This window comes from Carlito syrichta, unplaced genomic scaffold (assembly GCF_000164805.1).
Source record: "Carlito syrichta isolate Samal-C Ts95f unplaced genomic scaffold, Tarsius_syrichta-2.0.1 Scaffold104847, whole genome shotgun sequence".
Classification (NCBI taxonomy): Eukaryota; Metazoa; Chordata; class Mammalia; order Primates; family Tarsiidae; genus Carlito; species Carlito syrichta.
In genome coordinates this window covers 143,345-166,639 of record NW_007048943.1, presented here as the reverse complement: position 1 = coordinate 166,639, position 23,295 = coordinate 143,345, and the positions used below count along the sequence as shown (strand labels likewise).

At 51.5% G+C, this 23,295-nt stretch overlaps 1 protein-coding gene across 2 annotated transcripts in view; it reads left to right on the top strand.

Moving 5' to 3' along the window:
* PEMT (phosphatidylethanolamine N-methyltransferase) overlaps nt 1-23,295 on the top strand; it is a 77,163-nt gene that overhangs the window by 17,077 nt on the left and 36,791 nt on the right. The window lies entirely within an intron of this gene.

The window sequence follows — 23,295 nt, the reverse complement described above, 5'->3', positions numbered from 1 at the left end:
GCCTTGGCCCTGTACCCAGGAACTTATTGTCTGGGAGGAGCGCTCTTACCTGCCTCTGAACTCCCTCATGGTATTTTCCTGTCCTGTGTGAGGCCTGCCTCGGTGCAATGTGATTCCTGCATTCCCCTTGTGTAGAAGGAGCTGTGTCCTGCTCATCACCAAGGCCAGGACCCAGTACTTCCTGATGCCCCAGGAAACATTTCCATAAAGCCATGTCTTCTGTGAAAATACCAGGTCATTTGGGCCTGCAGGCAGAAGCAGAGCTGGAGGAGAAGCCCAGGGACCCATCAGGCCATCTTCCAGCTTTGCAGGTGAGTCGCTCTTGACACACCACCCAGGTACCCATTTTCAGAGGACAGGAGGCAGCAAACACACTTGGCTTCCATTATGGAGGGTGAACATTTGTTTCTGCAGTGATCGGAGAGCAACACAGTGTCCACCTGGGCCCCAGAAGCATCATGATGGGATAGGCATCAGAGGTCAGTGTGGACAGGCTGTCATCAGGACCAGTATGGCTGAATTGTCTTCTGAGAAGCATGGCATGCCCTTTGATCAGAATCCTAACCCCAGCATAGGTCCTGGAGGAGCCCAAAAGGGGGGGGGGCTCAGGCTCACTCCGTGGTGAGTGCTGCCCCTAGCCCGGGCATGGACACGGCACCCTTCCCTCTTCTGTGATGCAGGCCTAGAGATGGTTCTGGAAAGTTCCTCCTCACCTTGCAGAAGAAACTGTATCCCAGGCAGAGGGCACTTGTCCAGAGTTGCCTACCTGTGATGGGTGGGACCTGAGGCTGCTGGAGCTGGGGGTGTGGGCCGGTGCTGCACCATAACAGGTGTTGGTGAGAGGCTGCCTCTGCATCCCCAGTGCTCTGGCGGCAGAGGAAAGCAGGCCGCCCTGTCCCCAGCAATGCCAGCCCTTCCCTAATTCCGCCTCCTCTTTCTGATGTCACCTTTCTTCTTGGGGGCTGGTGGGGGTATACGATACTGTGTGGGGCTCCACTGCTCACCAGCTGCGTGACTCTAAGCAGTCACTTCACCTCCTCTGTGAAATGGACGGAAGGAAAGCACCTGCCTGTAGGGTCGTTGTGAGACTCCAGCGTGCTGGTCCTGTGCAGGGTTGAGAACCATGCGCATTAGAGCTCATGCAGATGTGTGTGTGGCCACTCTGGCGCCCCATCCCCAGAGAATGGGGAGGCCATACACAGTCTCAAATGAGTGAGTGAACAGATATGTGCTCCCTTTCACTTCCATGCTGTGGGGACTTTAAGATCATCTACAGAAACTGCACTGGTTGTTCCGGATGAAACCCTGCAGGTAAAGGGCCACGCTGGCTCAGCCATGCAGCTCTGTTTGCTAGCACCAGCCTTAGCCAGCAAGCTGCCCACCCTGCAGGCCGAGCACCCTGCCTGCTGGAACATATCCTGCACTGCTGGCCATGCTCAGAGGGCTGTGTTCACACTTCTGGGACTGTGACGGCTTGCTCTAAAGCAGGACATGGGCAGGGGCCTGCAGACATCTGGGATATAGACATTTTTCCCCTCCATGGACCATCAGGCATTGCACCCCTGTTTACCAAAGAACAGAAGCCAACCTCCCCCACACGGCTGTTGGCAGGGGAGAGGGGCCAGGCCTCCAACACTGACTCCTTTGTACTGGAAGCCAAACACCTTTTCTGCTCAAGGCGTGTTTGTGAGAGAAACTTGCAAGGAGAGAACGGAGGAGGTACTGAAGGCACTGGGACTGCTGTTAGCTGCAGGGCCCTGGCTCGAGGACCCAGCATGACCTCTGCCTGCCTCTCCCACTTAGCTGGCTCCTGCTCACAGCCCAGTCTCAGGTCCAGGGCCCTCTTCCTGGCTGGGTGTGTGCTGGGCGGGAGGACCTGTGACCTGCTGGATAGGACGGGGGAGGCAAGGGGCGCCCCTAAATGCAGCACGTCTCCTGGTATGACTGGGATGCAGCAGCTTTCAAGACTGGCAGAGGAAACAGAGGAGACCGGAGGAGAGTTAGCCACAGAAGTTTCTAGATTTTGCTCGGCTTTCCAAGTAGATATACAGAGTTGGACGGGACGGTGGGGCCTCAACTGACGGCTAGATGCTGCCAGGAAGGACCTGTGGAGGTCCCTGGAAGTAGCTTTTCTCAGAGGAGGCTGTGTGCAGGAGGTAGGTGGAGCAGGGGGCTGGGGCTGGCTTAGTGCGGTGGTTAGGGCGATGCAGACCCTTCATGGGCCTGGCAGCCTGTGTGGGCTTAAAGGGTGCAGAGTTAGGGGGGATCCAGAGAGGACTCAGGCGAGATTTCATTTGAGAGGGCCCTCTGGGGCAAAGGTGCTGGTGGCACCACCAGGAGACCCAGCCAGTCCTTGGAAGTCCCCCCGTGTATGTAGTCACCTGTGCTATTTCGATCTCTCATTGGGTCCTTGTGGCCTCCCTGGGAAACAGGCAGTAGCAGGGGAGACTATGGCAAGTCCAAGGTGTGCAGGTGCCCTACCTTCCTGCAGCCAAGCCCTGATGCTCTGCTCTGAGCCAGGTTGGTCTCCCTTCCCCAGTGGCTAGGGTCTCCCTTCCTGAGGGGTGGGGTATGTCTGAGGGCTCTTGGGCCCCTGGCACCTCATTCTTTGGTCCTGTGCCTGACTTTGTGACCTAGGTGGAGGCAGGCAGTGACATGAACTTGAGGACACCGTGTTGGGGACATCAAAGCCTTCCTAATCCCCAGCCTGCCAGGTGCCTTCACACCTAGCTGGAAACCTGTGCACTGGTTTTCATGAAGAAAAGATCACGATTGGGTTTCTGGGAGGTGAGTGAGAGGTTGGGAGTTCACAGAGGAGAGTGGGCCCACGGTGGACCAGGCGGCCCTCCAACCGAGGCTCCTGGCCTGGGGGTGCAGGGAGCAGCATGTTCAGAAGATGCTGTTCCCTGAGCGCGGATTTGACACCTCTTCCTCTGTCAGCACAGAGAACCCCCTGCCTCGGGGAGCTTGGAAAGTCAGGGTAAGATTCAGTGGCCTATTTTTAGACGTTGGTTCTCCATGTCAAAATGGCAGCAGGATCATTAAAAAAGAAAGAAAGCAAGCAGAGAAAAATAAAAGCACGGCTGTGACGCCGGTTAATTATGGAACAAGCCATTTCCATGAGAAGCAGGTCTCACTGGGCAGGGCCACAGCGGCCGCCTTTCTGTTGCCTGTGAGTCCCTGTAGCGCCCAGACCCTTAGCCGCCGGGCCCAGACTGTACCCGGCTGCCGCAAGTTGGCTTGGACTCTCCTTAGTGGCCTCTCATCCACCAGGACTTCGCCCCACCAGAGCTGAGTGTGGGGCTGGGGAACAGGGAGGGACCATGCTGGCTGTCTGGAGCAAGGCCCTCATGGTCAGAAATGAGAATCACAAGTCCAGGACCCTCTAGGAAGAGTCCGTTTTGCTTCAGAGAATTTTCCGGTTTTTAGTGAAACTTTACATGCCCAGAGTTCTGGGTTTTTTTAATCATCTTTCTCAATCACACATAGGTCTCCCGCTGTCTTCAAACAAGTCAGGTCATGGTGACGACAGGTTGCCAGCAGGAGCTCACTAGTGACCGCCCGGAGTGCCACTCAGAGGCCGCCGGACACACGGCCCTTGTACCCTGCTCTGGTGGCCTTGTACACTGCACTATTTTAAGACTCTGTGCTTGTCTGTATTTCTGTCCCCTCCAACCACTGTCATGTCTCGTTGCTCACAGTGCCTGGTGCTCTGTCCCATCCCCTCCTGTTTTGCCGCTTCTTGTCTGCTATTTGGGACATCCAGGTGATCAGGCTTGTTAGAATCCTACATAGAGTAAAAGCATATCCCCACATCAGCTCTGTTTCCGCCTGTGCCCTTGGCTTGGCCAAGTGTGGGGACTGTAGTGACCTGCAAGGGCTTCCTCCGCCTGCTGGGCCTGGGGTAGGGGATGGCTAGGTCCACTTGCTGCCGTGTGTAGCTCTCTGCCTCTGCCCGGGGACAGGGTTAGTTGTTTTTTATCTCTGTAGTTATCTCTGCAGTTTTTAATTTGTAGGTAGGCAATACAGGTGTATGATAAAAAATTCCAATAGTATACAAAGGTGTGTCGTGAAGGTGTCTCCCTCGAGTCCCCTGTGCCCCTTCCTGCGATGTCTTCTGAGTGGGAACATCTCTGTGGATGGAGAGAGCTCCCTCTTGTTCCTACACGTGTGGTGGTAGGTTGATGTCATTCCACATCTTTTCCTTCATAAATAGTTGAGGCTGATGATCCTATAACAGAAGTACTAGGACTTAGGCAACTGTGTTCACACTAACCCTCAAGGAAACCATCTGGAGAGCTGTCAGAGGATCCTGGAGGTGGTTTACTTCAGCACCTGTAGATCACTTTGTCCTCGTTCATGGCTGCACAGTATTCCACTGAGCAGATGTCTGGTGACCTATGCTCTCATTCTCCCACCGATGGCCATTTGGCTTGTTTCCAACTGTTACTACTATAAACACTGCTAACTTAAACCACCTTATACTACTTACAGATCTGCAGCAGGTCCTTCAAGAATGTTGCTTGGTTATAGTGTTATAATGATAAAAAATATATATAATGGAGCCACTGCTGTGTGGAGTTTGGGCATGTTCATGTGTCTGTGTGGGTCTTTCCGGGTACTCCCCTTTCCTCCCACATCTCAGAAATGTGCACACCAGGTTCACTGGCATTCTAGATTGTGTGCGTGGGTGTGGATGTGCCTTGCGATGCGAGGGCATCTTGTCCAGAGTTGGTTCCCACTGTGCGCCCTGAGCTGCTGGGATGGGCTCCAGCCACCTGTGGCCATGAAGTGGAGCAAGTGTGTCAGGAAGTAATGAATGAATGAATAAATACAAGTAATTAAGAATCTATTATTTAGGATAACCACTCAAATGCATAATAGATGTTGCCGTCTAAAAGTGCTTAGCGAACCCACCATTTTTGTTCTTGTCTGTGTTTGAACTGTGTGGTGGGAAGGAGGGGGGCACTTCTTACGGTTTTCTTTTTTTTTTTTGAGTCAGGGTTTCACTCTGTTGCCCAGGTTGGAGTGCAGTGGCATGCTTATGGTCACCGCAACCTCGACCTGCTAGGCTTAGGCGATCCTTTCACCTCAGCCTTCCAAGTAGCCAGAACTACAGGCACACGCTACCATGCCTGGCTAATTTTTTGATTTATTGTAGAGATGAAGTCTCTCCAAGTTGTGCAGGCTGATCTCAAACCCCTGGGCTCAGGCAATCCTCTCACCTCGGCCTCCCAAAATGCTGGGATTATAGGCATGAGCCACTGTACCCAGCCTCAGTTTTCCCTTTAAAAACATTTATTCCTTGATTTCACCCCCATCATGACGACTGCTGCCACTCTCTGATTCACCAATACTTGGGTAAATAATTATCTCACTTGTTTTTATTAGTCTCTCTTAAATGTATGCGTATAGCTCACATATATTTCAGTGTTTAATATTAGAGTAGTTTGTGATCTTTATTTAGAAGTTTAGTGATGTTTTTGTGACTAGAAATATGCCACAGGCACTTAACACTGTTTACATCAAATAGTGTATGGAAAAATTGGTTTTGTCATATGTTTTACTTAAAGTTGCAGTTTCCAGGAACCTATTCTGGCATTGAGTAGAGACCTGCTGTACTCCTGGACCCGGCACTGCTGTGTCTATGTCAGCTGGGGGTGGGGAGTATGTTTGTGAAAGACCAGGACCCATGTCTTGAAGTCAACTGTCCTAGTGTGGCTTGTGCACGTGACTCTTGAGTACCACAGGGGCCCCCAAATTCTGTCCCAGCTGTGCCATCTGCAAAGCCACAGTGGGCTCCTGTTAAAAACTGACTTGATCAGTGGCACGGAAAAGCTGGGCGAGATCATCCCCAGAGAAGCCGAGCGGCAGTGGCCCCCTGGAACAGGCAGGGATCATGCTGTTCTGTCTCCTCTCTCCCTTTGGGTGGCAGAGAACCACGAATGTCCTTGTTCCAGAGAGTCACGGGAAATGTTCCAGTCAGTGGGAGGGGGATACTCAGCACAGAACGCAGTATTTTGAACCCAGGCTGTACCAGAGAGGAGAGAGAGTCCCTGTGCCCAGCTGTGCTGTTCCCTGGGCTGTAAGACACTGTTTTCAGGGACAGTCGCACCACTCTGCAAAGGAGGGTCAGAAGGATCAGTTACCGTCAGCACGCTGCCTTTCAAGCTGCCTTTCACGTTCCTCCCTGCTGTGGGCCGGGTATGCTCCCCTCCCTGTGCTCACACTGCCCCGTCCCCCATCCACACAGCTTCTGGAAGGGAGTGTGTGTACCTAGTGTGGACTCGCAGGTACTGTGTGTACAGGAAGGTACAGCGTGGCCGAGACGGGGCGTGCCTCCCATCTGCTTAGTTGGAAAGCTGAGGAACCCTCAGATCCCGCAGAAGAGCACTGCTTTGCCTGTGGGATGGACAGGTTGTCACCGCTGTGGTTTAAACACATGGCTAGTGGTTTTGTGAGGTATTAGCCTCAGGGAGTGGAGGCAGACGGGGCCACTCTGCTCCACAACTTTTCTGGAAGTCTAAAAGTGTTCCAGAATAAAAGGTTATTTATTTAAATGTCTGCTTGTCAATGCAGAGGGTCATTCTCATGACCTACTACAGAAAAGCATCAAAGAAATATAAAGAAGGAACCTCAAGGTAAACATTAGCCTGGCAACTTTTAAGTGGGATTTGAGAACTAGAGGAGAACTTGGAACACACCTCTGGCTGTCCCTCATTCTGTAGTGCAGTCACTGCCAGAGGCAGGAAGGATGCTTCCTCACCCTGGTGCTGGGCTGGGCTCCAGCAAAACCAGATCCCCAAAGCTGTGTTGGACGGGGCTGCTGTCACCAGCCCCACAGGGAAACGGGAGACCTGAAATGTGTGCCTTCTGGACACGAGCCACAGAATGTGGGCATGCTGGCGGCTCATGCCACCTCCATCCACTGCCCAAACAGGTCCTGCTCCTGACCTTCAAGGCCCGTATCCAACCTGCAGCCCTCATGGACTCTGGTGTGAACTTGGCTACAGATTTGACATTCTGACCCCTTGAGGAGCTTCTGGTCTTGCAAGGGTCAGGAGGAGATGCTTTCCAGTGCTGCCAGAGCCTCTGTAATGCCCTGCCTGGCATCATGGCTCACTGAAGGCCATTTGGAGCGCAGGCACCTCTCTCAGCTGTCACTCCGAGCACACACCATCCCTTCCCCTTGGACCGTTAGCCCTGGGGGCCAGTGTCTTCTGGCCCAGCCCACCCTGCTCTGGCCACGCGAGGCATTGGCCTCACCCAGGGCCAGGCTGGATTCTGGCTGGACTCTGTGCAGCTTGGCTAACTCCTGAGCTCCTGTTTCCTGATCTGTGGACCTTGGCCATGATGACAGCTACTTAGGAGGTTCTTAGGAGGATCGAGGTGGGAGTTGTTTCTTCCCCTCAGGAAAGATGGAGCCTAGCGGGCATCCTAGTGGGATTTGGCTAAAATGGCCCACTCCTGCCCAAGAGGCAGAGCTGCAGAGGCTGCCCTTGGGTTTCTTTGGTTAGGTCAGTGTGCTGACTGCTCTGATGGGATGACACCCTTTGTGCTTTCAGATTTCCTTTTTTCTTTCGGCTCTTTCATTCTGACCTCTCCATTTCCCACATCCCATTTCCCTTTGTCAAGTTGTTTGGAACTATTTCCCCCAGAATTCAGTTTCCCATGCCCTTCACTTGTATGTTCTGGCTTCTGTCATGCAAAGAGACTGTCCCCTTAAATCCAAAGTCTGAGATAAACCTGCTCTTGGCTCCCTCCCTTTGCCTGAGGCCCAGGTACTAGAGGTCCCAGTGGGGGTCTTGTGGTTGTGCTCCCCCGATGAAGGAGGAGGAGGAGGAGGAAGTGGAGGAGCAGGAGGAAGATGAGGAGGACGAGGTAGAGGAGGAGGAGGAGGAGGAGGAAGGGAGGTTTGGGGATGGGGAGCCACGTGGGAGACAGGCCAGGCTGCACATGGGACGTTTGCACACAGTGTTTCTCTGCACTGAAGGCTCTTCTGTGTTCTGGGTGGTATTTCCTTTTCACCTCTCACCCCTCAGGCCTCAGTGTGACGGTCACCCTCCCTGACTGTCCTGCCCCAAGTGACTCTTTCTCCTAGCACCCTGTTCTCTGGTGAGCACATTTCTGGCATCATAATGTGGCGTTTGTGCTTCCCAGACAGGAGGCCTGCTTTCCTTGGTGCTCCCAGGTGGCACTTAGCAGCCGCCCCAGAGCTTCCTGGACAGATCTGTGCACGAAGAGGGGCTCTGCAGTTTGGGTGGTCCATAGCCAGCGTTTGCTTGCAGTCAGGTCGGGGCTGGTTTGCAGAGGTTTCTTTCACTCTGCCTCAGCAGGTGTGCAGTAGCATCTCAGAGCTCCTGTCTGTTCAATTATTTCCAATTGAATTAATTATCCTGCATTAACAGCCCAGCTCTAACAGGGAACATTGGGTGCCCCCAGGAGGAGCCGTGTGTGTCTGGAGAGCATGCTTGGCTGGAGTGATGCGGCGGCTGGGCTCCTTAGGTGGGCACAGGCCCAAGCCTCTTCAGCGGATGGCCAGCTTCATCCTGCCGTCACTGACTCTCACAGAGGCTCAGCCATGGCCACCTCTTTCTTTTCTATCCTTTGAAAGGAGAGGGTCAGCACACAGCAAATGAAAGAATCTCAACTTTGCTTTGACTGCAGCTGTGAGGATAATGAGGCCGCCTTCACTGGCATCTGAGCTCAGCAATGATTGGGAGCTAATTGGGATTTCGTGGGCTGCCTTCAAATTGCAAGACCCTGTTGGGCTATCAGATCCCCATCCTGTCCCAGCCTCTCCTTGGCCACTGGCTAGGCCAGCCCTGGGATGTACAGTGCCACTCCCCTGGGGCTGGCTGGTGGTGATGTGTGGCTAGGCTACTCTTTTTTTTTTTTTTTGAGTTGGAGTCTCACCCTGTCACCCAGGCTGGAGTGCAGTGGCATGCGTGCTCACAGCCACCCCAGCCTCGACCTGCTGGGCTCAGGCAATCCTTCCGCCTCAGCCTTCCAAGTAGCCGGAACAACAGGCATGTGCGACCACGCCTGGCTAATTTTTGATTTATTGTACAGACGAAGTCTCGCAAGTTGCCCAGGTGGGTCTCGAACCTGAAGGCTCAGGCAATCCACTCGCCTCGGCCTCCCAAAGTGCTGGGATTACAGGCTGAGCCACTAAGCCCAGCCATACGTGTTTTTTGCCCTGCTGATGTGATTTTCTTCCTGTGACCTTAGTAGACTTAGCAAATGTCAGAAGCAATGTCATACCTATGACTCTCTGGCCTGGCCACATGAGGCTGGCACCAGTTTGAAACCCACTTCTGAAAATGTGGTGGAGAAAGCCCTGCTGCTCCTGGGACAGAGCCCATTCCCTTTGACTCTGTACCTGGTGGGTCCAGGGCTGCCTGGTCAGCTGCCAGGATGGGAGCCCGTGAGACCTGGCCAAGCCCTGGGAGCAGTGATGTCCAACAGGCTTCATGTCTACTCTGTGGCCAGCACACACCCTTCTCCACAGGTGCTGTCATCTCTCTTCTTCTCCCATTAGTGACAGTGTTGTTGGCCTCAGGTGACATTGTCCTCTCACCCGGGCTACTGCAGATGCAGAAGTGACACCAGATTCAGTCTGTGCAGAACCCCTGGGAGGCGTGGAGTGGCACAGCCCTATCAGGCTGTAGTGCCAGACCCCCAAAGACCCCAGAGGGGAAAGCACTGTGTCTAAGAGTTTGATGAAATGACCCAGAGACAACACGAGGTGTGGACTTTATTCAGGAACTTACAATCAGGAAAGGTGGTCCAGGAGCCAAACAAGAAAAAGCCGCCCCTGCTTGTGAAAGGCACACAGGTTACAAAGCACTTTACAAAGGGCAGACTGCGGGGCTAAGCGTGGAGAGGGCAGGGTTTCTAGTGCACAAGCGCAGTGTGAGAAGGCGCTTATACGTACATGGCATGTACCCAGAATGGCTGCGATTTCTCTCTAGGGGTGGGATTTTTACTATTATAATGAACTAAAGGGAAACTAAAGGTAACCAAAGTTATGGGCATTGAACCAAGTGACCCGATCTAGTCTGAACCAGTCTGGGCTGGGGGGGGGGAGTTGCAACTGCCTCGAGGTAGGGTGTGCAAGAACATTCACACGCACACCTGCACGATGTGGTTAGGTGGTGCGGAGAACTTCAGCCCGCAGCCTCGGCATGACCTGCGTGCCCGGAGAAGGAAGCCTGGGGGAAGGGAACACCCTGGCTTGGCCACCCGCAGGACCCTTCTCCAGGCTCCAGTTCCCTGCTTGGGGCCACATCCAGAGTGTGCTCATGTTGTCCCTGAGTGTGTGTCACCCTACACGGGCTGATTCATAAGCTGCTTGAGGAGATAAGGTGGGCACAGAAGAGACTTCCGGGCTCCAAAGATGGTGTGCTGTGAGGGAGGCCCAGGCCCTGTGGCCAAGGGTTTAGAGAGGACATAAGGCGGAAAGAGGTTGGCACCCAAAAGGAAGGGGAGATTTTAGCAAGAAGAGACAGGCGAGGAAATGAATTGATTTCTCAGGCAGAGGGGACTCTTTTTTAAAGGACAGATTTCAAGCATACAGAAAATTAGAGAGAGACCCTCCCAGCAGCAGAACTAGATTCCAGAACATCCTGTCTTAGTTTCTAGTTTCAGGAACACCTGACCTGCCCTCTTCAACACTTATTATCGCGTCTCTAAAACCAAGGACATTTTCTGCCTCAGCACAACTCCATTATTACAAAAGAGAACATTTTGAGCAAACGTTTAGAAGCAGGCAAGAGTAGGGTTTGTTTGGGAATGGAATGAATGGAGTCATTAGAGGTACCCAGCCCCTCCGAGGGGCCAGAGGAGGCAAGGCTAAGACCCGAGACACACGGATAGAGAACCTGGCCAAGTGGTATGTGCTGCAGCTGCTCCAGCAGGCCTGTGGGCCTGGGATCCATGGGGACTGCAGCCACCGGAGGGGGATCTTCAGCGTGGGCTCTCAGCATCGTGTGATAGTCTGATGCAGGCAGGTTCCTCCAGGTGTCAAGAACCGTGTGAGCAGAGGATGGAATGTGCTGGAGACCACAGGGCGTGTGCCCTCTGGGGTGCACTCCAGGCAAACCCTGGTAAGAGGTGGGCTGGGACACCGGGACTGTGTGGGTCATCTGGGTCTGTTTGTCGTTTGACCTTACACGGGTGACTCATGTGGCTGGGCGAGGTCCTTCAGTACTCTAGAACAGCACAGCTCTGTGGCCAGCACCGAGACTTGGGGCTGGACCCCGTCTCTGAGGTCCCAGCCGGCCTACTGGCCATGCGGTATTCCACTGAGGCCAGGCTCTAAACAGTGCATCGTGTCAAGGACACGGGGGGCACGAGGACAGATGGCTCTATGGGGGCTGCCCATGTGGGAGCCTGAGGATGCTGAGTGGCCCTTTGGAGTGGGGCATGCCTTGTCCAAGTTCACAAGGGCCTGGGGCCCAACTGGGACTCAATCTGGTGGAAGGATGGCTTCAGGAACAGTTCACTTTCCATCACCTGGATGCGTCCCTTCTCTTTCCTTCCAAAAGCACATTTCTCGGTCCCTTGGTGGAAATACTAAGGTTGGGGTTAGTCTTGGGACTGGTGTTGGTGGGTAAAATGTCTGTTTCTGCCCCAGTTTCACATGTGGATGAGGTTCCTGAGATTGCGGGGAGAATGCTCTTGGACCCACATCACATGTCAGGAAGTAGAGGAAGCTACCCTATTTTGCCTCCATTCTGAAACGTCTTTCTCTTAGGGAACCATAGGAGATCAGAGCTGGTTTAGATGTCAGAGAGTATCTGTGCCAGCTGCAGCCCGTTAACACAAGAGAACACCAAGGATGTGGCTTGTCCAGTAAATTGACGGGGGGACTTAGTGGTTAGAAACACAGGCTGGGCTTTCCTACTTGCCAGCAGTGTGGATTTCAGAAAGTTACTTAACTTCTCTGTGCCTCCAGTTTTTTGAATATAACATAAAGTTCCTTTCCTCATGGGTAGTTGGGAGGATTCTGTGAGACAACCCAGGGGAAGTGCCCTGCACATAGTAGGTGCTCAGTTCTCCAGATATGCTCCCTGTCCAGTGCTCCCCCACCAGCCACGTCCGCCATTCCCATAAGAGGCATTAAGACTTCTAGCCAGGCTGTACTGCTCAAAATGGGAGCTCGATCTTGGAGTTTTCTCCTTCTGCATGGGGTCAAAGCTCCACAGTTATTACTTATTGAAAATTGCCTGGTAAATCCTCTGTGTGATCAAACTCGTGTTCTCTTTTGGGTCAAAAAAGGCATGAGCTGGATTTTGCCCTTTTCCACATGAATTGGCCTTAAAGACATTTCAAGTCTTCAGTAAAGCTGCTGCAGGAGCAGGGCATGGTAACGCATGCCTGTAGTTCCAGCCACTCAGGAAACTGAGGCGGGAAGATGGCTTGAGCCCAGGAGTTGGAGACCAGCCTGGACAACATAGCAAGGCCCCATGTCTGCAACAAACAAAAACAAAAATGAAGTAGCTGCAGCTCTGAGCAGAGGGCACCAGTTCCAGGTGGGGTTGCTGCCCTTGGTGACCCCTTTGAAAGGCAGCCACCTCCAGGTGTTATTCCCTCCCGGTCCGGTGGGGAGTTCCCTGGCCTGGGGCCCCACCCACCAGAAGGGCCTGGGCCTGGTCCAGACTTGCTGTGGGCTCATTTGCAAGAATTAATGCTACCCCAGGAAAGCAGCTGAGGGAAAGTGAGGTGTAGAGAAATAGGAAGCCCATAGCATAGCGCTGGGTTAAGAACTCTGGCAGCAGAAACGGTCAGAAAGCAGGAAGAGAGATGAATTGTTTTCTCAGGTATGTGAGGTCCCGGAGCGGAGCGCCGCAGGCCAGATGCAGTCCTGGGACTTGGAGCAAATGCAGATTCTGACTGAGCAGTCTGAGTGGGGCCTGAGCTCTGCATTCTAACAATCTCCCTCGTGATGCTGCTGGTCTGGGAACCACACCAGGTCTGGGTAACTGGTTTAGGGGACGTGAGAAGGCCAGACTCCAAGGAGGGCAGCTGGAAGGGAACAGCATGAAGCATGGTGCCCTCCAGCAATTCCAGCTCCAGGATATTTCAGCCCAGGTGGCATTCCAGGAATGGCAGGGTGGTCCCTAGCAGCCTCGGGTCCTACACCTCCAGTGGGAGCTGCACAGTGCAGCTGAGGGGGAGGCCCAGGCCCTGCAGGCCACCCTTGGCCTGAGTCTGCTTATCCGTGAGATGAGGGTCACATGCATAACCTTAGCTACCCCACAGCGCCCTGGCGAGGCTCGGATAGACTCATGGATGGGGAAAGCCCTGACACCTGAGAGGTTGTGTTACTGCCAGGATGTGGTTGCTGTGATTACTGGAAGGTCCAAGCCATTCCTTTCTCTTTCCTCCATGAAAGACAATCCCACCAAAACACGCAGACTGTGCTGTGATCTGTTCGTGTCCTTGCTGGGGTTCAGCTCGCACTCCTGATAGGCCTCTCCCAGGCCCACAGGTGCCCAAGAGAGCAGAAAGCCTCAGCTGGGCGGGTGGTTGGGGGTGGCAGGAGGTAGTCCCAGGAGGCCATGGTGAGCTGAGGGCACTGAGCACACTCATCTGGGGTTACCTGGGCAGGCACCCTGTGTCCCAAGCCAGTCCCCAGAGACCTTGCAGGCCCCTGTTTCTGGATTAACTATGAGGGAGCTCAATTAGCCAAACCACTTTACTCAGCATGGTGCTCGACTTGAAGAATAACAGGATTAGCTGTGCTCTTCTGGCTCAGGCCCTGGTATTCAGGGGGCTTCACTGGCCCTGGAGGACCTTCTTCAGGGAGCATCGTCCAGCAGGACATGCACTGGACATGGCAGGCAGGTGCCTGAATGCTAGGCCCACAGAGCTGTGGCATTGACTGGCCTTGGAGCCAGGGCTGGCAGCCCATTCCTCTCTGGGCAAGGGGCTCTCAAGGAGACTTTTCTGCTGTTGCGGACCGAACTGGAAGTCCAGGGGAAAACGTGCCCTGCTGCAGGCGCCCGGGGTACTGTCCCACCCTGTCTCTTAGGAGCTGTGTGTTCTTGGGCAGGTTGCTTCATCTCTGAAGCTCAGAATCCTTGCCTGGAAAGTGGATACCAAAATATTTACCTCTGGAAGCCTTGAGAAGCCTGTGCTCACCTCTGCTTCCTTCCCTGCAGCAGCCCAAGGTCTAAGCAGATGTTCCAAGTTCAGTGGTGACCTCTGGACCAGGTCCTCGGGATGAAGCCCAGTGTGCAAGCCTGTCCATGCCCCCTGGGTCCTGGGACCTCCCGCAAGCTTCCTCTCCCGCAAGCTGGGCTGCAGAGGGCTCTGCGCTGCTCCCTGCTCCCTGGCAGCCTGGGTTGCAGGGGTGTGTGGTGCTGGGGAACTGAAAGAGCTGGGGCTTTTGGCTCCCTCAGCTGCCTCGAGGGGATTTGGAGATACCACGATGTCTGCCCGGGTGCACGGGACCTCTTCTTTGCAGGGTTCTGGGCAGTGAGGGTTGTCTCTGTAATGCCCAGCCTGGTTCCTGGCACCTGCCTCACAGACAGCAGTGGGACTGAGCACAGTTGCGAAGCCAGCAACAATCCTATCAGTAGGGCTAAGCACAGCTACACCACAGCCCAGAATCCTAGAGGCGGCTCTGTCCCTGACTCAGCCGAGCCCTCAGCTGGTCAGGGCATCTGGGCCCAGCGTGTGCTGGGCACCGAAACAGCACCACAGTTGTTGACGTATGGGGAAAGAGGGAAGAGAATAGATCAGTACAAGTCAGGGGATGCACTACCCACCCATTGCTTATTTATCATCAGTGAACACTTTTTGAGCACCTGTTGTATGTCTTGAGGTACTCAGAGGAGAGCACCTGGGGAGACCCATTTGCTCACCAGGGACGAGTGTATGATGTGCCAGGTGCCCTCCAAGGTGGCCGGGGTGTGGGGTGGGTGAAAGGAGGGTCCACCTTCTGAATCAGAGCCTGCCCTGGAGGAGTGGGCCATGCGGAGCGAGGCAGCCTGGGAGGCTCTTGGGGAAGGGTGGCGTGGGGAGAGGGGAAGCAGACCTGGGGTGTCTCGTCCTGCAGCCACATGGACATACCTGGACATCGAGCTCCTTTTGACAGTGTCCCCAAGCCAAGCCCCGCTCTGCCTGACAGCTAGAGAGATGGGAGCACGTGGGGCACCAGTAGGCATGAGCTCTGGGGGGTCTGGCCAGTTGAGGGAAGTCAAAGCTGATGCTCCTGACCCACTGGCTCTTGTCCAGTGTGGCGTCTAGCACTGTCACCTGGGGCACCCTCCTGGGGTTAAGCTCCTAGCACCTCCTGGCCCACCCTTGCATGGGCCATGTGCAGCGTGCAGTTGGTGGCTTTGCTGTGTGCTTTGGGTAGAGCAGGGGCTAGGACAGAGCTTGGAGTCCACGTGGACACCACCCCTCCCACGCCATTGCCTCTGCCCGGGGAGGGTGTGGGGCTGGGATCGGCCCTTCCGCTGCTATCCTCCCCTCCCCCAAGAGCTCTTCAGTGTAACTGCCCTGCTGTCCTGCTGTCCACTGCCCACACTGGGCTCTATCTGGCCCCTTCCCTTTGTGTGTGCTTTCCAGGCCTGGCTCAGATTCTGTCCTCCATGCCGGGATCTCTGCCTGCCCCCCAGGCTCTAGCTTTTGTTCCTTGCCCTCCTCCGGCCTCTGCACTCCTGCGGTGGCCCCTTCTGCTCCTGGGCCTCCCTTAATAAGGGAGTGTGGCAACTTCCTGGGCTCCCTGTCACCTGCCTGGTCAGTCTTTCCTGCCACCAGCCACCAGGACCTCTCCTGCCCACCTTCCTGAGGGGCTCAGACAGCAGTGGTTTGTGGGTAGAGCACAGGGGCCTGGCAGAGAGAGGGCTTGGGGGGACATAGGCTATGGAATCCCACAGGCCAGGTGTCCTGCCACTTCTCTGCTGTGGGGTCATGCCCTAGAACGGGGACAACAGCATCTCTGCTCAGCGACCTCATGAGCCGGCTCAGGTCCCACGGCCGTGCGGAAGACAGCTGGACGTGCACTTAGCCAACAGCCCAGCAGTCTCCAGAAATGAAGATGCACAGTCGCACAAAACCTGTTTGCAATAGCAAAATCTTGTGAGCAGCTCACACGTCCCTCCGTGGGGCGCAGGTGCACCAAGTGGCACATCCACGCCATGGCCTCCTACCTGCCACAGAAAGAACAAGCTGCCGACGCAGGCAACACCGGACACGTCGCAGAGGCATCATGCCGAGTGCAGGACGTCATAGCCTGCATGGTTCCACTTCTGCGACACACCAGAGACGGCAGATTGAACAGAGCACAGGCCTGGGGTGTCGGGACGAGAGCTTTCTAGGGTAGAAGTGCTCTCCCTCTTGATTTGACAGTGGCATGCATTTATCAAAACTCATAGACCTGTACATGAAAAAGGGTACATTTTTAACGTATGTGAATTTTACCTTAGTAAATATGACCTAAAAAATACTTTTAAAATTCCCCTTCTATGGTACTAATCTCAGCTGGATGCCTTGGCTCACGTCTGTAACCTCAGCACTTTGTGAGACCAAGGCAAGAGTATTTCTTGAGCCCAGGAGTTCAAGACTCAGCCTGGGCAACATAGCAAGACCTCATCTCTACAAAAAATTTTAAAAATGAGCCAGGAGTGATGGCATACTCCTGCAGTCCCAGCTACTTGGGAGGTTGAGGTGGGAGGATCGCCTAAGCCCAGGAGGTCATGAGCTGTGATCATGCCTCTGCACTCCGTCCTAGGTGACAGAGTGAGACCCTGACTCAAAAAAAAACAACAACAAAACTAAAATATGCTAATTTCTTTTTTAAAAAAAGCTAGTTGACAGTAGGTGTTACTAGCATGGTACTAGCATGATGGTGTTGGTGTTGGTGTTGGTGCTGGTGATAACATTTCTCCTGTGCCCTGCCTGGGTTGCCCATAAAAGGCCAGCATGGAAGCCTGGGCTCCAGGTGCTTATCAGGACCTGTGTAGCCAGACAACCACTCCCCTACTCGCCAAATATTTTCAAATTTCCTTCCCGAGGCAGGCTGAAGTCCGTGTAAATATTGACTGAAGAAGGCAGACCGGGCTTTGCACTATATTTGGTTAATAGTTGAAGAGTCTTTCCTCGGCTGTGTTTTCAGTTGCTCTGAACAGGTGGGCTTTGTTTTATTAAAAAAAAGAAAAATCTAAAAAAAACCGTGCATAAGTCAAACACTGTAAATGCCCCTCATAGGAGAGCCCACGTATGCAAATGAAACTCAGAGCGGATCTTTTGATAATCGCCTCTCCCTTCCCCTTTAGTGCATTTATTAAGTAAATTTTAAGATATACATTAGATCTGTTTAAGTGATTTATTTGATACGCAACAGCCATGACACACAGTACTGCCTCTGTCCTGGCCTGGGGCTGCCCGGGCCACTGGTGGCCATCTTCTTTGGAGAAGCCATAGTATGTATTGACTCTGTGACTTCCCTGCTTCCCTGTCCAGGTGGGCTCAGGTACCCATCTTCAGCACCCTCCTGCTACCCTTGTGGGACCTGAGGGCTGGGACTCAGGCAGAGATGAGGAGTCAGACAGTGAGGGCCTGTCACACCATGGCTCCCAGCAGCCACGCTGTCCCCTTCAGGAGGGCATTTGCTGGCTGCCCACTCCCTGGGACTTTCTGCCCTCATCTTCCCAGGAGGTGGCAGGTTGGGTACGAGGACAAGGTCCCCCCCAAGTCACAGCTGTGTGACCATCTTCCAAGTCAACAAACAATCCTCAGCCGCCTGGAAGGCTGGGTGGGGAGAAAGAAGGACCCGGCCCTGCAGTAGGCACCGTCCACATCTCAAGCCCCTTCCCAAGGGAATCGAGATCAGAGAGAGCTGGTGGTGCATCCAAGTTCACACTGCTAGGAGGAAGGGTTTTCTGCCTGGCCAAACTGCAGGCATTGAGTCTCCAGGAGCAAAGAGTGATCCAGGACTTGCCTTTTTCTTCTCACCCTAGCTTATCTCTCTGCCTGCTGCCTTCCCCGAAAGACAAATATCAAAGACAGAAGTGGCCACGAGGCAGCGCGTGACTAATCGGCAGATGAGTGGCACACACTGATCCTGTCTGAGACCAGTGTAGGGAAAGCCACTGCAGCCTGCTGGGCCCAGGGCTAGCTCAGGACCCGCGTGTTGGGTGGAGCTGCAGCCTTCCATGGGGAGCTGGCTTCAGCCATCACTGAGTCTTGGTACCCTGCAGAGGGTGGGGCCTGGGAGCCTGCAGGGATAGGCTCTGCCTTCTTGGGGGTCTGAGCAGCAGGACATGGGGAAGGCAAAGGGAACAGGCCCTGGAACAGGTGGGGCCTCATCATGGGAGCGAGGCCTGTGGCCGTGAAGCTCACGTTGGGCCTGATCTCCCAGGATGCCCATCCCTTCCTTCTTTCCGGGACAGCTCCCAGCCACATTGGGTCCCACGAGCCGATGAGTCCAGCAGTTGCAGGGAGCGTGCAACATTGTCCCCAGGCATGACAGGCCTCTTGAGAGGTGGCAGGAAGTAAACACCATTGACTTTGCTGCTGGGTGTGGAAGGGACAGCTCCTTGTCATTTTTCTTCTGCCCAAACCCACAGGAGCCAGCTGCTGGGGGAACACATTTCTATGAACTTATCCTCACTGGTCTGTTCCTTGCAGGGGTGCCGAGATCTTGACAGAGGTGACAAGCATCCTCAACTTGTCTGGGAAGAAGGTCAGAAACTGCCTGGGAGTGCTTTGGAGAGGCACACACTCTCCTGGGTGACCTGGGACAGGTAGAGGAAGCCTTTGAACTTGCCCTGAGTTTGGGTGAAGCCAAGGACAAGAGGTTCAGGGTCTGAGTTGAGGGAAGATGCTGGTGAAGTTGGGTCTTGGGCTTGTCCTTGTTTAACCTCTTGGCTCTGGAGAGGGTCAGAACTGGGGGACCCAAGGAGTATTCAGGCCTCACCCATGCAGGGGGTGTAGCTGGAGTCAGACCTGGGTTTGGATCCATTTCCTCACTGTGTATCCTTGGGCAAGGACTACTGTAAAATAGGTGCACTACCATACGTCCTCGTGGGACTGTGGCATGAATTGAATAGCAGGATCTATGGATGCACTCTCCCACCACTCAGCACATAGCAAGCACCATGCTAGCATCAGCTGACACTATCATACTGTGGTTGTCATGATTGTCCCATTAGAGCCCTGATGCCACAGATAAGATACCACAGATAAGATTGTGGTCCTATGGGGAGAGAGGAGCAGAATTAGAGAACCCCAGCCACTTCCGGTTTTTCAGGCAGATATTGGACCGTGACACCCCCCTGAGAGAACCCCGGGAAGGTGGGACCCTCCCCTGCTCCCTGATGAGGATCCCAACCCTTAGGGAAGCTGGAGACCTTCCCAAGCTCATAAATGGTGGAACCAGGATTGCTTTCTAACTTTTTATTTTAGAAAATGTTCAACAGACACAAAATTAGAATAGAATAATGAGCCCTCCACCGCTGTACTTAATGACTAGCTTCAAGAACTATGAAGGTAGGATCAGCTTGTCAGTTTCTACAAAGAAGTCAGATGGGGTTCTGATTGTGTCTGCCCTGAGTCTCTAGATCAGTTTGGGTATGTTGCCATCTTAACATCTGGGATCCTTGAGCATGAGCTGTCTCTAAGTTTTGCACTTTTGTTATATTTATTCCTAAGTATTTTACTCTTTTGGATGCTATTGTACATGGAATTGTTTTCTCTTTTTTTTGAGTTGGAATCTCACTCTGTCACCCAGGTTGGAGGGCAGTGGCACGCTCATGGCCACCAAAGCCTGGACCTGCTGGGTTCAGGCAATCCTCTCACCTTGGCCTCTCAAAGTGCTGGGATTATAATCGTGAGTCACCACGCCTGGCCGGAATTGTCTTCTTAATTTCTACTTTCAGATCATTTATAGCAAGTGTGTACAAACACAATTGATTTTTGTATATTGATTTATCTTACAATGTTGCTGAACTCATTCTTAAGTTATAGTAGGGTTGTTTTTTTTTTTTTTTAGTGGATTCCTTAGGATGTTTAGTATATGAGATTATGTCATCTGTGGATCGAGTTTATTTGACGTCTTTCTAATCTGGATGGCTTTATTTCATTTTCTTTCCTATTGCCCTGGCTAGAACCTTCACAGATTTGAATAGCAGAGGCAAGAATAAGCATCCTCTCCTTGTGTTCCTGAGCTTAGGGGGAAAGCATCCAGTCTTTCACCATTCAGCATGATGTGAGTTGTGAATTTTTCTGCCCATTTAAAAAAGTTGAGCTTTTTGTTTTCATAAGTTTTGAGAGATTTTCATGTATTTTGGATATAAGTCCTTAATGAAATACATGTTTTGCAGATATCTTCTGCCAGTCTGTGGCTTGTCCTTCCATTCTTTGTCTTTGAGCTGGAGTCTCACTCTGTCGCCCAGGCTGGAGGGCAATGGCACCGTCACAGCTCACTGCAGTGTCAACCTCCTGTGTTCAGGTGGTCCTTCCGCCTCAATCTCTTGCATAGCTGGGACGACAGGTGCATACCACCACGTCTAGATAATTTTTATTAAAAAAAATTTTTTTTTGTACAGGCAAGGTCTTGCTATGTTGCCCAGGCTGGTCTCAAACTCCTGGGTCCAAGCAATCCTCCCTCCACAGCCTCTCAAAGTGCTAAGATTATAGGAATGAGTTACCATGCCCAGCCAATTGCTGGAAAGATAAATGTTCATGGGTCTGAAGACTCACTAGTAATACATCAGTTCTCCCCAAATTTGATCTACAGATTCAACACAATTCCAATCAAAATCCCAACAAGCTTTTTGCTGCAAATTGACAACCTGATTCTAAAATTCATATAAAAATGCAAAGGACTTAAAATAGCCAAAATAACTTTGAAACGAAAGAACAAAACTATGGGCAACATAGTGTGACCCCATCTCTATAAAATCAATTAATTTAAAATGTTTAAAATAACTTAAAATATTTTTTAAATAAATCTAAATACTAAAAAAGTTAAATACATTTTAAAATTAATTTTTAAAAATCTCAGCAGTGTTTCACGGTTTTGGGTGTACAGGTCTTGCATATATTTATAGATTCTATCCGATTTTCTACATAGATGACTGTTGTCTATGAATAAAGACAGTTTTAATTTTTCCTTTCTAATCTTTTTGTTTTTCTCACCCTGTTGAACTAGGTAGAACCTTCAGCACAATGCTGAATAGAAGTAGTCAGAGTGGACATCTTGTCTTGTTCCTGACCTCCGAGGGAAAGCATTCAGTCCGGGACCCTTAAATATGAAATAAGCTGCAGGTTTTTCACAGATGCTCTTCATTAGAATGAAAACGTTTTTTGTATTCGTAGTGTGCTGAGAATTTTTATCAGGAATGTAGATTGGATTTTGTCAAATGCTCTTTTGTGCCTGTTATGATTATCATAACGTGTTTTTCTTGTTTGATTTGTTTATATGGTGAATTACATCGTTTGGTCTTTGAATGCGAAACAAAGCATTTATTCCTGGGATAAACCCCTTAGTCATGATGTAGTATCCTTTTAATATATTGTTGGGTTCCATTTGCTAATTTGTTAAAATGTTGTCTAGAAGTTTTACATCTGTGTTTGTGAGGGATATTTGTCTTAGTTGTTTTTCCTTCAATATTTTTTATTTTAGTATTAAGTGGATCAGGTAACGCTGTCCTCATTGAGTAAGCTGGGAGGTCTCTCCAATTTTTGGAAGAGTTTTTACATAATCGATATTCTTTTTTCCTTGACTATTTGGTAGAATATACCAAATATGTGTTAAGTTGTTCATAACATTCTCTTATTATCTATCCTTTATGCCTCTGCAGACTCTAGTAATATCTCTTTCGTTCTTGATATTGAGAGTTAGTCTTCTCTCCTATTTCTTGTCTGGATAGAGGTTCATCAATTTTATTCATCTTCTCAAAGAAACAGTTCTTGAATTCATTGATTTTTTTTTTCTGTGTTGCTTTCTATTATCTGTTTCATTGATTTCTACTCCAAATTTTCTTCTCTCTCTCTCTCTCTTTTTGAGTCGGAGTCTCACTCTGTTGTCCAGGCTAGAGTATAGTCTCATGCTCATGGTCACCGCAGCCTCAACCTGTTGGACTCAGGCCATCCTTCCACCTCAGTCTTCCAAGTAGCTGCAACCACAGGCACACACCACCTCTATTTATTGTAGAGATGAGGTCTTGCCAAGTTACCCGGGCTGATCTCGAATCCCTGGGCTTAGGCAGTCCTCTTGCCTCAGCCTCCCAAGGTGTTGTGATTACAGACATGAGTCACTGCGCCCGGCTACTTTTCTTCTCTTCTGCTAACTTGGGAGTTTCATTTGTCTCTTCTTTATCTAGTTTCTTAAGGTGGAAGCTGAGACTATTGATTTGAGACCTTTCTTCTTTTTCAAATATGGATGTTCTGTGCTATACATTTCCTCTAAGAACCACTTTAGCATTATCCCACCCACTTTTTTTTTCTTTTTGAGTAGGAGTCTCACTCTGTTGTCCAGGCTAGAGTGCAGTAGTATAATCACAGCCACCACAGCCTCAACCTTCTGAGCTCAGGTGATCCTTCCACTTCATCCTTCCAAGTAGCTGGGACTATAGGCGCATGCCACCATGCCAGGCCTTTTAAAAATATATATATTGTAGAGACAAGGTCTCACCATGTTGCCCAGACTTGAACCGTGAGCTTGGGCAATACTCTTGCCTTGGCCTTCCAAAGTGCTGGTATTACAGGTGTGAGCCATTGCGCCCAGCCATCCCACACATTTTGATGTGTTGTGTTTGTATTTCCTTCAGTTCAAAATCTTTTTAATTTCTTTTTGATTTCATATTTTTCCCATGAGTTGGTTATTTAGGAATGTATTACCTAGTTTCCTATTATTTGGAGATTTTGTTCAGAAGTCTTTCTGTTACTGATTCCTAATTAATTCCATTGTGGTCAGAGAACATATTTTTTGTAATTTGGATTCTTTTGAATGTATTGTAATTTGTTTTATGGCCCGGAACATGGCCTACCTTGGTAAATGTTCATGTACACTTGAAGCAAATGTATTTTCTGTGTTGTTAGGTAAAGGACTGTATAAATGTCAGTAGGCCAGCTTGGTTGATAGTATTCAAATTTTCCATATCTCTCTGATTTTCTGCCTATTTGTTCTATCAATTATTAAGGGAGGGGTATTAACATCTGTGACTATAACTGAAGGTTTTTCTTTTCTTTTTTTTTTTTTTTTGAGTTGGAGTCGCACTCTGTCGCCCAGACTGGAGTGCAGTGGCTACTCCCGGCCACCACAGCCTCAACCTG